This window comes from Castor canadensis, chromosome X (assembly GCF_047511655.1).
Source record: "Castor canadensis chromosome X, mCasCan1.hap1v2, whole genome shotgun sequence".
Classification (NCBI taxonomy): domain Eukaryota; kingdom Metazoa; phylum Chordata; class Mammalia; order Rodentia; family Castoridae; genus Castor; species Castor canadensis.
Genome location: NC_133405.1, coordinates 35,848,115 through 35,860,659, shown reverse-complemented (window position 1 = coordinate 35,860,659; position 12,545 = coordinate 35,848,115). Strand labels below are relative to the sequence as shown.

Genomic DNA, 12,545 nt, shown 5'->3' with positions numbered 1-12,545 from the left:
CAAACCTGTCTAGTAAAGAGGGGCACCATACTAACCCTAACAAGGGATAGCACCTGGCTTAGAAATCAGAGATAAGCACCCAGTGCAATCAATGAACTCAGAGGAAATCCACTCCTCTCCAAAACAAGGAAGAAATTTGGATAATGTATATTTTTTAATTTTTTTGTTACTTATCTCCTTTTTCCATTCTGATGAAATTTTAATTTGCTTAGCACTCTCTTGTTCCACTTTCTTTTCTCTCCCCCTGCTTTCACTTTTCTTCTTTCCCTCTCATTATCTTCCTCTCTTCCCCCTCCTTTCCACCCATTCTCCCTATCTCCTCCACACTAACCACTCACTGAGTAGTCTTCTATACCAACTTTACACATTACTCCCATTCTTCTTATCTCTCTGCAATCCCTGACAATAGCACCCTCCCCAACAATGACTTAACTATACCTTTACACACTTTAGGGCCTTATTACCCTGTAGCCTGACATCTCATACCTCTTCGACCCCTTGCTCTGTATCTCCTCCCTGTCTCCTCTTCTATCCCCATTATTTTAATTACCTAAGTATCAATCTCTATGCGAACAACTGTTATTTTCTCAATACCCGCTATTTATAGATAATACTATCAAGGGTTTTATATACTATGTAAATAACTGGTTCATCATTGAATTTGTGAATTTGTTATTGCTAAGTTATACCTCCAGGTCAGTGAACAGAAACATTAAAACAACCTAGCTAACAACTAAGCTACCAGACCACAGAAATTAAGTCAAGGGAAAGATAACAGGTGATTAAAAGCCCCAATCAATCAACAATACAAAATAGAATCAACAATCTCAAAATAGAAATATGGGGAATAAAAGAAGGCAGGAGAATATGACTCCTCAAAAGGTTGACAATCACACAAGAGAGGATTTGGTAGATAGTGAAGGGCATGAATCTTCAGGTGCTGAGGTCAAAAGAATGATACTAAGAATGTCTAGTGAGCTTCAAGAGAACATACAAAAACAACTCAATGAATCCCAAGAGAAGACAAAGAACTCAAGAAGGTACAGAAACAACTAAATGAACTCAAAGAGGATTTCAATATTCATTCATTGATCTGAATATTTAATGTTTTAACTACAGTGTGTCTGGGAGAGGTTCTTTCTGGTCTTGTCTGATGGGTGTCCTAAAATCTTCCTGTACCTATATGGCTATCTCTTTCTCAAGATTTGGGAAAATTTCTCCAATTATTTTATTGAATATGCTTTCTACCACTTTAGCTTGCAACTCTTCTCCTTACTCTATACCCACATGCCCATTATTTGTAGGTTTGGTCTTTAATGATGTCTGAGAAGTCTTGACTATTCCATTCATATTTATTTTCCTTCATCTTTATCTGTTTTGTGTTCAAGTCCTGATATTCATTTTTTTGGAGGAGGAGAGTGGTACTGGGGTATGAACTCAGGGTCTTGCACTTGTTAGGCAAGTGGAAGCCCTGATATGTCTTCAGTTTGATCCATCAGTTGGAAAGCCTTTCAGTTGAGTTTTCATTTGGCTTCTTCAGCTTTCCAGAATTTCAATTGATTTTTTTTCAGGATTTTTGCACCTTTATTGAATTCCTATTGCATGTCCTACATTGTCTTTTATTTCATTCAGCCATTTATTTGTATTCTCTTGAAATTCATTCAACTGTTTATTTGTGTGCTCTTTGAATTCATTCAGATTTTCAAACATGTCCTTCTTAATTTCTTTGATCATTCTTATAATCATTCTTTTGAGTTGTTTGTCTGGGTTTTCATCCTCTTCACTATCTTTAGTGTCCATCACTGTGGGTTTGTTTACTTTTAGAGATGTCTTTGCATTGTTTTTCCACATTTCTTTTGTTTCTATGTTGAGAATTGAGCACTTAAGACCAAGTCATTGGTTGAAAGCTTTAATCACCTGTAGTCTTTAGGTTGAAGTGTTCTCAATGCTCAGGCAGGACTGTGTAGTGGTGGGGTTGCAGGGTAATTTCTTACCACTGGACTGGGTGTGAGTAGCTCAGTAGCCAAACTTTCACCTGCATGCTCAGGGCACCAGGCCTGATTCCAGGACCACTAAGACAGAGGAAAACTAGCTGAAGTCTCTTGTAGTTCCTTGTGTATGAGTTGGTGTTATATGTGGGTTGAGGGTGGTGCCCGTCAAAGGTCAGATTCTGTGTCCATTTCTGTGTTGCTTTCTCCTTAGAAGCTTTCCTTCTTTGTGTCCTGAAAGCCACTGCTGCCTGCATGGAGCTTTGTAGTCTAGGAACCCAGTTTGTGCCCCCCAGTGGCATCATGCATGTAAGCCTAGGATTGTCCCCCTTATGTACCTGATGTGGGGGGTCGCAAATAGAGCATTGAGTTCTTCAGTGGTAGTGGAGAACTGAGGGACTCAGGCACTCTGCCCTACAGGTTTCTGTGCTTCAGACCCTACCTGAATTAATCACCCTGTAGGTGGGAAGAGGCTGGACAATGTTGTATGATTCCCAGACTCTGTGCTCAAAATTCTCAGCCCTTCCTGGCAGCAAGCATGTGGAGCCAGCAGATAGCTCCTGGATGCTAAAACACTCCACCAGCCATAGGCTTGGTGCTGTTTTTGCAGTGACCCTCAAGCAATGAGATTTGCTCTCTCCAGGGAGGGCAGGGCCACTGATCACCACACCCTTTAGTGCCCGAGCTCCCAGCTGCTTAAAAGTTCTCAGTCAGTCCACTTCAGACCTTCTCCCTTTCCACAACCATCTCTTAGAGCAATCTACCACCCAGGCACTGTGGCAGGGTGTCCCAAAACTCTTGAAGCCACAGTTGTTCCTTGGTTTTCAAGTTCCCAGAGAAGCTCAGTCTTAAATCCTGCCTGGCAACAAATGTCTGCAGCCAGCAGGCAACTTGTAGAGCTGGAGCATTCCACCAGCCATGAACTTGGTGCTCTGCTTCCTCTGTAATCCTCAGGCAAAAGAGTTTGCTCTAGTCATGGAGGGCAGGGCCACCAACCATCATGCCTTTCACGGTCAAAGCTCTCAGCTGCTTAAACTTCTTAGTGGGTCCATGTCAGACCCTCTTCCTCTCCACAACCATCTTTCATGGCCATCTCCCTCCTTGACAGACACTGTGGCCTGATATCCTAAGATTTTCTGAGTCGCAAATTGTTCATTATTTTCAAGTCCCCTTCCTCCAACAGCTCAGACTGGAGCAGTAGGCCCCCTCTCAAGACGGCATCTTGTCATAGCTCTCTGAGATGTGGGGAGTGAAAGATTGTGCTTCTTGTCTGATGCTAACCTGTCACATCAGGGGAGTCACTGTCCCACCAAATCCATGCACTGAATTTATGGCTTGTGGGAGGGGTGGGCTTGTCCCACAGCTAGAGCTGCCAGTCTGTTGCCAAGGCCACCTAGCTTACCTTGCAGTGGAGGCTTCTGCTTTCCCTCCCCCCAGTGGAGCTAGGGCTGGAACTGTAGACTGTTTCTTCATTTATTCTGTTGCCTTTCTGCTTCTCCGTGCTTTTTAGCTGTGTTGTCCCTCTTTTGTGATTCAAAATGCTCTTCCTCTCTTCTGAATAGTCTTTCCTTTGTTACACTGACTCTTCTCATTCAGAATCAGACAGAAAACTTCTCTACCATCTTGCCCATAAAAACCTAAAAGTCTTGTTGCTGATTTCTCCTATAGTTTTGCTTATTTTCTGTCTAGTTGTTACAATAATTGTTGAGATAGAATTGTTGACATCTCCAGCTATAAATATGGATTTATCTATTTCTCTTTTCCACTTTTTCAGTTTTTGCTTCACATATCTAAATTACCCCTAAGCATTTTTGTAGTTATTATAAATAGGATTTTATTCTTGATATTTTTGGTATGGTCTACTATTAGTTTGTAGAAATTCTACTGATTTTTGTATGTTGATCTTGTGTCTAACAACATTACTGAATTCATTCTCATTGTATTTTGGTGGAAACTTTAGAGTTGAAATGTCCCCCAAACATCCATATGTTAAAGGCTTGGTCAACAGCCTGTGACACTATTGGAAGACTGTGAACCTTTAGGAAGTAGGGCTTAGTGGGAGGCCCTTGGGTTGTTGGGGGCATGACCTCGGAGCAGACTGTGGAATCCCGTTTCTTCTCTCCTTTTGCTTCCTGACAATGAGGTGAGCAGTTTTGTTTTTGCCACATGCACCCAGCCCTTGCCATCTAATACCCCACCACCACAGGTCTAAAAACAATGGGTCCACTCAGTCATGAACTGGAATCTCTAAAGTGATCCCTAAATAATTTCGCCAGATTTATTTTTGAGATAGTGGCTCCATATGTACCCAGCCTGGCCTATCTCAGCCTCACAAGTGCTGAGATTACAGGTATGCATTCTTACACCTAGCTAACCTTTTCTCCTAATAACTTTATTTTATGTATTTTGTTATAGTGATGACACTATACAGCATATTTTCATTGTCTTTTTTCAGTTTGAGATTTCCCCAGTTCTTGGTACAAATAATGATTTTCATTGGAACCTTTATATTTTGGATATAATACTGGCTCTACAACTTTTAAAACTTTCTAGTTTGGCCTACTTCCTGTGACACTACTCTGTCAGGAGAAAGAAGAAATGTTAGCATGTTACTGCCCAGTAGTGGTAAAAATCCCAAGTTACCCTTTTGGCCTCCTTTCATATCTGAAGGTCTACTAAGTGTGAATGGAAGTTCTGGCTCCCCTCAGAGGCTCCACTAATACCTCCCTGATGAGAGGTATGGAAAGACCTGCTACTGTTCTTTACATGGCTTCTACTGACACCATAATGGAAGGTTGCCTCTTCTGGGCAGTAAAGTCCTGGCTCTTTCTTGCTTTCTCTGATATCACCTAGAAGTAGGGTTGGAATGTGTTGTTATAACCTTGTATGAGTAGAAATCTAGGCTCCATACTGAGACATTTTTTGTCGCATTTGACTGGAGTAGAGCAGTTAAATTGTGCAAAACTATGTCTTGCTAGGCTGTCCTTTTCTACTCTTTTGTCTAGAAAGAGCAGGCTTTCCCTTTTTTTTCTACACTCATTGGCAGCTCCAGATTGCTGCCTTCTTCTGCTTCAAGTCTAGGATATATGAGACAAAAAGAAAACCCAAGGAACTCACCATTATATCATTTCTTACGTCCCAAGATCCTCAGATACTTTGCCTCCTCTCCACCTATCAGAGTCTACATATTGTTTTATATACAACCTCAAGAGTTTTTGGTTGTACTTTGTTGGAGAAATGATAAAAAGTGTGTGTACTCCACCTTCTCAAAAGCAGAAGCCCTAGACTTCTTATTAAAATAATTAACTCAGTCTGGGCACCAGTGGCTCATGCCTGTAATCCTAGCTACTCAGAGGATCACAGTTCAAAGCCAGCCCAGGCAAATAGTTCTCAAGAACCTATCTCAAAAAATACCCAACACAAAAAGGGCTGGCAGAGTGGCTCAAGTGGTAGAGAACTTGCCTAATAAGCATGAGGCCCTGAGTTCAAGCACCAGTACCATCACAAAAATAAAAAACAAATCAGAAAACTCCAAATATACACTTAAAAAAAGAATGTTTGTGTTCATTTTTATGCATCGGAATTTTTAAAAATTGAACTTCACAGACCACCTTCCTCAGAATCACCTTGGAATGCACATTACAAATACAGATTATTGGGAGTGTACCTCAGTGGTAGAGCACTTGCTTAGCAAGTGGTTCTGGGTTCCATCTCCAGTAGATACTGTCCTGTCCAGACCTGCTAAATCACAGCCCAGGATCAAAGACTTTGAAACTACGTTTAACAATCATCCCCTGCCCCCCAAGATATTCCTATGTATGCCAACCTTTGAGAGTCACTGATCTAAACTATTGATAAAGTTGTAGAAATACACCAACCTGAGGATGAAGATTTCTACCAGGCCTGGAGACAGTTCTTTGAGAGCTCTTAGACATTAATCACAGCCCTCTGGGCAGACCTGATCAACCAGTTACTAATTCTCCTAATTCTCCTTAGAGCCAGTCCCTACTGTACTGCTTTGCACAAATAACATCATAAAAGTCCTCAGGTAGTGTTTTGCTAAATTCCACTTAGACTATCTACTAGGTCACCCCAACCTGTCATTCTAGCAAACCTATCAAAGATAATAAAACTAGTCTAACAAGTTTTGTTCCCAGTGGACTCACTGAGTTTAAAAAACATACAACATGCTTTTAAAATAATCTATTTTAGAGTATCTGCTTAACGTCAAGCTAATTGATCTTTCCATTAAAACTTCCACACTTACTTCCTTTCTGAAATCCATGATCACATTTGCTTGTCTTCAGGTTTCTAATACCTCTCCTAGTCTCCAAATTTGTGAGATAAAATGACCTCCAATAGTAGTTTGGACATATCATTTGCAAGTTTTCCCAATACTCTGAGAGATGTAATTTGCTCAGACCAGAGAGTTGAACCATGTTAAAGCAATGATATACCTATTTGACAACCATTTTACCTACCCTGGACTTTTCTTCCTTTATCAATATCTGATCTAAACTCTAGGTATTCATATTAGGAGTGAAAACTCTTGGGCCTTTCCAGATCCACCAAATCAGAATCGCTCTCCTTTTTTTTGTTGTTGTTGTTGGTACTGGCGTTTGAACTCAGGACTTTGTACTTTCTAAGCGGGCTCCCTACCACTTCAGCCACATCTCCAGCCCGAATCCCATTTTTAAAAAATCCCCCGGGTGATGATGTATTTTTATGTTAAAGTTTAAAAAGCACTGAGTTAGAGTTTTTAGTATGAAAATTTCTCCTTGACAGAGAATATTGCTACAAAGTGAGAACAGAGGAGTTCAGTTTGCTTTCGTTATCATCCATCAGTATGTCATTGTCAATCATATACCTTCCTTGCTTTTTTCTTGCTTAACATAACTTTTTAAAAGTTCTTTATGCTGCTCTGACCATTCCTTAACGTTCTCAGGCATACATATGATGTTTGGCTTCCTGGGCACCGCTTATGCAGGTCTATACTAGCCTACCTGCATATATCATTTATCTTTGGGGATTCTTTCCAAATTTAACCTGCTAAGAACTGAAGGTAAGGGGACATACTTGATCAAAAATCAGTAAGATAGGGCTGGGCTCAAGTGGTAGAGCACCTGCTTAGCAAGCACAAGGCCTTGAGTTCGAACCCTGATACTGCCAAAAAAAAAGGAATTAATAAAGTAATTCTCCATATAGGTAAATCTGTTGGAGTCCAGACAAGGGACTACTCAAAGGAGTTGCCATCTCTCTCTGTCTCTCTGCACAGACCATCAGACAACTCTAAATTACTGGGAGGGTCCCTGAAGGAGACTGCTCTTTATTTCAGAAAAAAGTCTGTTCCACCATTTGCTGTAAGCAATTTAGTAAAACACCTATGTAATAGTAAAATTGCATACCACTTTAAAGTGCGCCACCCCATCTCATTTATTTCTGAGTCCTACCTTATTTTTCTTGTGCTATTCCAGTTTCTACCTTTCCATGTTTTCTGCTTACATAACTACTTGTAGAAACCTGTTCATTCTCTATCATGAAATGCCAGTGTCCATACTAACAGTGCTTCCTATAGCTCCTCCCAAAATGTGCAATCACAAATTTTCTGAATTCAGAGTATCCTCCCCAACTCTGCCATATTCTGTCACCTGGCTTTGAAACCACTGTGTTTTTGCTCACTCTCTCAATAGTCCCTTAGGGGGGTTGGGATGTAGCTTGGTGGTACAGCACTTGCCTAGCATGTGTGAGGCCCTGGGTTCGATCCCAGCACCAAAAAAAAAAAAAGAAAAGAAGAACAGTCCCTTAGGCAGGTCCAGCAATTTATAGGTTTCATTTGCTTAGCCATAGAAGTTAGAGATCTGGAAAAGGAATTGATGCCATACTTTCCCCTTCGAGCTCCAAGTCTTATCCTTTTTTAGCCCTTCTCACCATCAAAAGCTCTTCTCTTCTTTCATGGTTACAAAGAAAATGACCTCAAATGTATGAATGCATGCAAATAGACACTTATGTGTATGTGTACAGGATAGGAAGGAGAGAGAGAGCTTGAATACTTCAGTAGTGACTGGGCTCCTGTTTACTGAGACAAAAGTCCCCTGTTACTGCATTTGATTAATTTCCAAACATTTAAGGAATTTCCCAGCTATCTTCCTAATTATTGATTTCTACTTTCATTCTATTATGCTCAGTGAACATACTCTTTGTTATTTTCATCCTTTAAAATTTATTGGCATTTCCTTTATGGTCCTGCATATGGTTTCTCATGGTAAATGTTCTTTGTACACTTCAAAAATATGTCTGTATTCTGCTGTTCAGGCAGAGAGTGAGTTTTAAGTATCAATTAGGACAGGTGGTTGATGGTGTTTCAACCACTGTCAATTTGCTCTATTGACAACTGAGAAATCTTCAAATATAATTATAAATCTATCTCCCTCAAATTCTACCAGCTTTTGCTTCATATATTTTGTTTGTTTGTTTGGATTATATTCCTTATTTTGTTTTGGTTTTTCCTTCATATATTTTTCACAACATAGCTCTGCTATTTGGTACAAACACTTTAAGAATTCTTCTTTTATGAATTAACCCTTTAATTAGTATGAAATATTCCTCTGTCTCTGGTAATCCTCCTGGTCTTGAACTCTATTTTGCCTGATGTTAATATTGTCTAGCTTACTTTAACTTAAGTCTTTACATTTTAACTGGGTTTCTTATAGGTAGCCTGAACAACTTCTGTCTTTTATTTTGAGTATTTACTACCTTTAAGTTAATTGTTTATTTGGTTATATCTACATCTCCCATCTTGGTATCTATTTGTCCCATCCATGTTGGGGTTTTTTCTTCCTTTTCTCCTTTCCTTAACATTACTTGAGTGTTTTTAATATTCTATTTTAGCTTTTTAGTCGCATTTCTTACTTTATTTTTTATTAGTTGATAAGCAATTACAATATACATCCATAACTTGTCATAGTCTACTTTGAAATAATAGTTTATCAATTTGCACATACAGTCAGCCCTCTGTTTCTATAGGCTCTGCAAAATCAGATTCAATCAACTATAGATTAATGATATGTTTTTAAAAATTATATCTGTATTGAACATGTAGTCTTGTCATTATTCCCTAAATAAAATAATATAACAGCTATTTTCATTTTATTAGGTATTATAAATAATCTAGAGATGATTTAAAGTATATGCATGATTGTGTAGGTTATTTGTAAATACTACACCATTTTACATAAGTGGCTTGAGCATTGCAGATTTTGGTATCCTGCAGGGAGTGGGGGTGTTCCCGGACCTAATCCTCTATAGATACCTGGCATCAACTGCATTACAAAATCCTTACAATAGCATATTTCTTTCTACTCCTCCCTCTTCTTCCAGTCATAACTATTGTTTTCATACATTTTTACTTCTATATAGATTACAGAATCTACAGAAGTTTGTTAGTGCTTTTTGCTTTCAACAGTCCACTGTTTTTCCAGTACATTAGCAAATGAAAAGGACAAGTCTTTTATATTTACTCAGATATTTACAATTTTCATTCTTTCATGAAGCTCTGAATTTCCAACAGATATAATTTCTATTATCTTGCAGAATTTTCATAAAACTTCTCTGCTAGGAATGAATTTATAATTGATTCTCATTATTTTAGGTCATTATGCCCTATAAAGTCTCCAGACACTGAGTTAAAGAATATTCAGCCTCTACTCCTAGAGGGAATACAGGGTTAAGTTCCTATAAGATTTGTCACATTTTTTATCAACTGATCAATATGTAACCTTGTTTATGTCTGATTTTATTTAAAGATACCAAATATCCATACATATATATATCTCCATATATATTGTTTCTACACATATACAATGTTAATATTTGAGCTCACAGTCAACAGCATTACAACTCACCTTAAACAAAACTTTTATGACATGTGTATTTTCTCCATAAGACACATCACAGCCTTCTTGCACTTAAGAATTCTAGATGTCACATCAGTAGTACACTTGGGACCGTCAATTAAAATGTTTAAAACATGGCACTAAAGAGACCATGAAATTATATTTGTTCTCAGTATGAGAGTTGCAACAAGGCAGAATTTCTTTGGCCTCAGAAGGGAACACGCCCTTTGAGGGATTTAAATTTTTTCTCAACTCTGTGCATGTTCTTGAATGATGGTGAAAGCACCATAAATATTAACTTGGGGCTTACACATAAAATGTAGTAAGTAGATGAATTTGCAAGCATGGAATTAATGAATAATAGAAATTTGACTATATCTTACCTTTGGAGAACTATTTGTCTTCCATGAAAGAGTGTTGAACTTTTGGGGGAGGTTGGATTTTTTTCTGGAAAGCTGTCACTTGTCCACTACCTGAAAAATAATTATGATATGTAGTGTAATTATATTGGGTTACAGTAATAAAGTAAGTCTGATGCTCCCTTATCCATCATTTCTAACCTTTCCCCACATTTGGAAGAGAAGGAATAAACCTAATAGTTAATAGACCTATCAACAGCTACTGTGTGAATATGGATGAAAAGGAATTTGAGGATGCCTTTACAAAATTTAGCCACTGTATACAGGATTATTTCCCAGCACTGTGCTAGGGGTTATGAGAAATAAAAGAAAAAGAAGCCAGCTCTTCTTCCTAATGACTTTATGTTTCAGTTAGAAGACAAGGTACCACACAAGATATGTCAGCATTTCCCTTGCTTCAACCCCACCTCAGACCCTAACTCTACTCTCCTGTGAGTCATTCCAAAAAGCTTTTATAGAATTGTCTTCAGGCTGAAGTGCCAAAGAAAATCTTCAATGTACACAACACTGTCAGATTCCTCTATTATACTTGACTTCTACATTTGCTATTTAGGGTAACCAACTTATTCTGCTTTGACTGGAACTTTCCCAGGAAATTCCCTTTTTCCAGGAGCTCCATCAGTTCTAGGAAATCAAAAGGTGGACCATCTTTGCCCATATTGCTCACAGAATTTCCAATGTTTGAACATTATATCAATCAGCTTTCCTTTACTGTAACAAATACCTGAGATAATCAACTTATAAAGAGAAAAGGTTTACTTTTTACTCAGAGTTTTGGAGGTCTCCGTTCGTGGTTAGTTAGCCCTGCTGCTTTGGGGCCTGTTGCATGGAAGCATATCATGGTGGGGAGCACATGACAGAGCCAAGTCACTCACTTCATGCTCAGAAAGCAGAAGAAAGAGGAAAGGTTTGGGGCCCCACAATCCCCTCCAGAAGCATACCCCCCATAACCAGAATATCTCCTACTAAGCTCCGCTTTTACAAGTTCCACCCCCTTTCAATAGGGCCATGGTAGGGATCAAGCCTTTACTCATGAACATTTGTGGGACACCCAAGATCCAAACTCCAGCTGACATTAATTCTAAAGAAAGTATGGTGTAATATGGAGAATAAAGAGAAATGGTCTCTAGCTCTCAAATGCTTTTTTTTCCACCTGAACTGCTAGTGATCAAATTTCTATTAGAAATAATGAATCTGGGTTTGAGGTATTCTATCTTTTGGAATGTCTTGTTAAGCTGCAAATGTTGCTGACAGACATAATATTAAGTCATTACTAATTATTAATAGCCTATGAAATTTAACAAGCTATGAGAAGGCAAGAGTATCAGAGAATGAGACATAAGAAAGTAAGTTTTTTGTTTTGTTTTAAATTTGATCTTATTTTTTGAATTAGTGAACATGCACTAATAATACAAAGAGATTTCATTGTGATAATTTCATGCATATATACGGTGTGCTCTGAACTAATTCACCCCCTCCATTATAGTTCCATTATTCCTCCCCTCCCTTTTTCAAACAGTGTTTGGTGAGTTTTATTATGCTATCTTCATACATATATATGAAGCATACTTCCATCCCCTACACTCCTCAGTATCTTTCCTTTCCCAATCGCTCCTCCTAATTCCCCTAGATAGTGCCCAATTACATTCATCTTATCATTTTAGGTCTAGGTTCCACAAATGAGCAAGAACATGTGCTATTTGGCCTTTTGAGCTTGCCTCATCTCACTCAGTATGATGACCTTCAGTTCTATACATTTTCCTGCAAATGACATAGTTTCATTTAATTTATAGCTGAGTATTTTCCACTATATATGTATGCATGTATCTATGTACATATATATATATATTCATTCATCTATATGTAGGTACATATATGTATATACATATATGTGTGTGTATGTGTGTGTGATATTTTCTTTATCCATTCATTGGTTATTGGGTACCCTGGCATAGAGAATGAAATGTCAGTGAGAGCCTATTTGGAATTGTTACTATGAATCCCCCCTGTACGTCAGAATACATCTTAATTTTTAAAAAATTATAAATAAAGAAAGAGAATAAAATATGCTTACAAAAGGTTGCCAGGCTTGAGTAGGGCAAAACATCTCTCTTGCCCAAGCATTGGGCAAGACAAACAGTGGTTCTCTGAATGTTACAGACATGGAAGAAGTTAGGCATATATGAAAACACCTCACCTTAGATTTGATTTGTAAAGTCTTAACCCAGGCATGACATTAAAGTTGG

The 12,545-nt window shown here is 38.4% G+C and overlaps 1 protein-coding gene across 1 annotated transcript in view; it reads right to left on the bottom strand.

Moving 5' to 3' along the window:
• The window catches only part of LOC109696653 (A-kinase anchor protein 17B), a 68,311-nt gene extending 57,990 nt beyond the window's left edge, over positions 1-10,321 (bottom strand). Inside the window, exon 1 of the mRNA XM_074063858.1 lies at positions 10,264-10,321. The gene's annotated coding sequence lies outside the window, so the exon portion shown is untranslated. The remainder of the gene's footprint in view (positions 1-10,263) is intronic.
• Between the last annotated feature and the right edge of the window lie 2,224 nt (positions 10,322-12,545).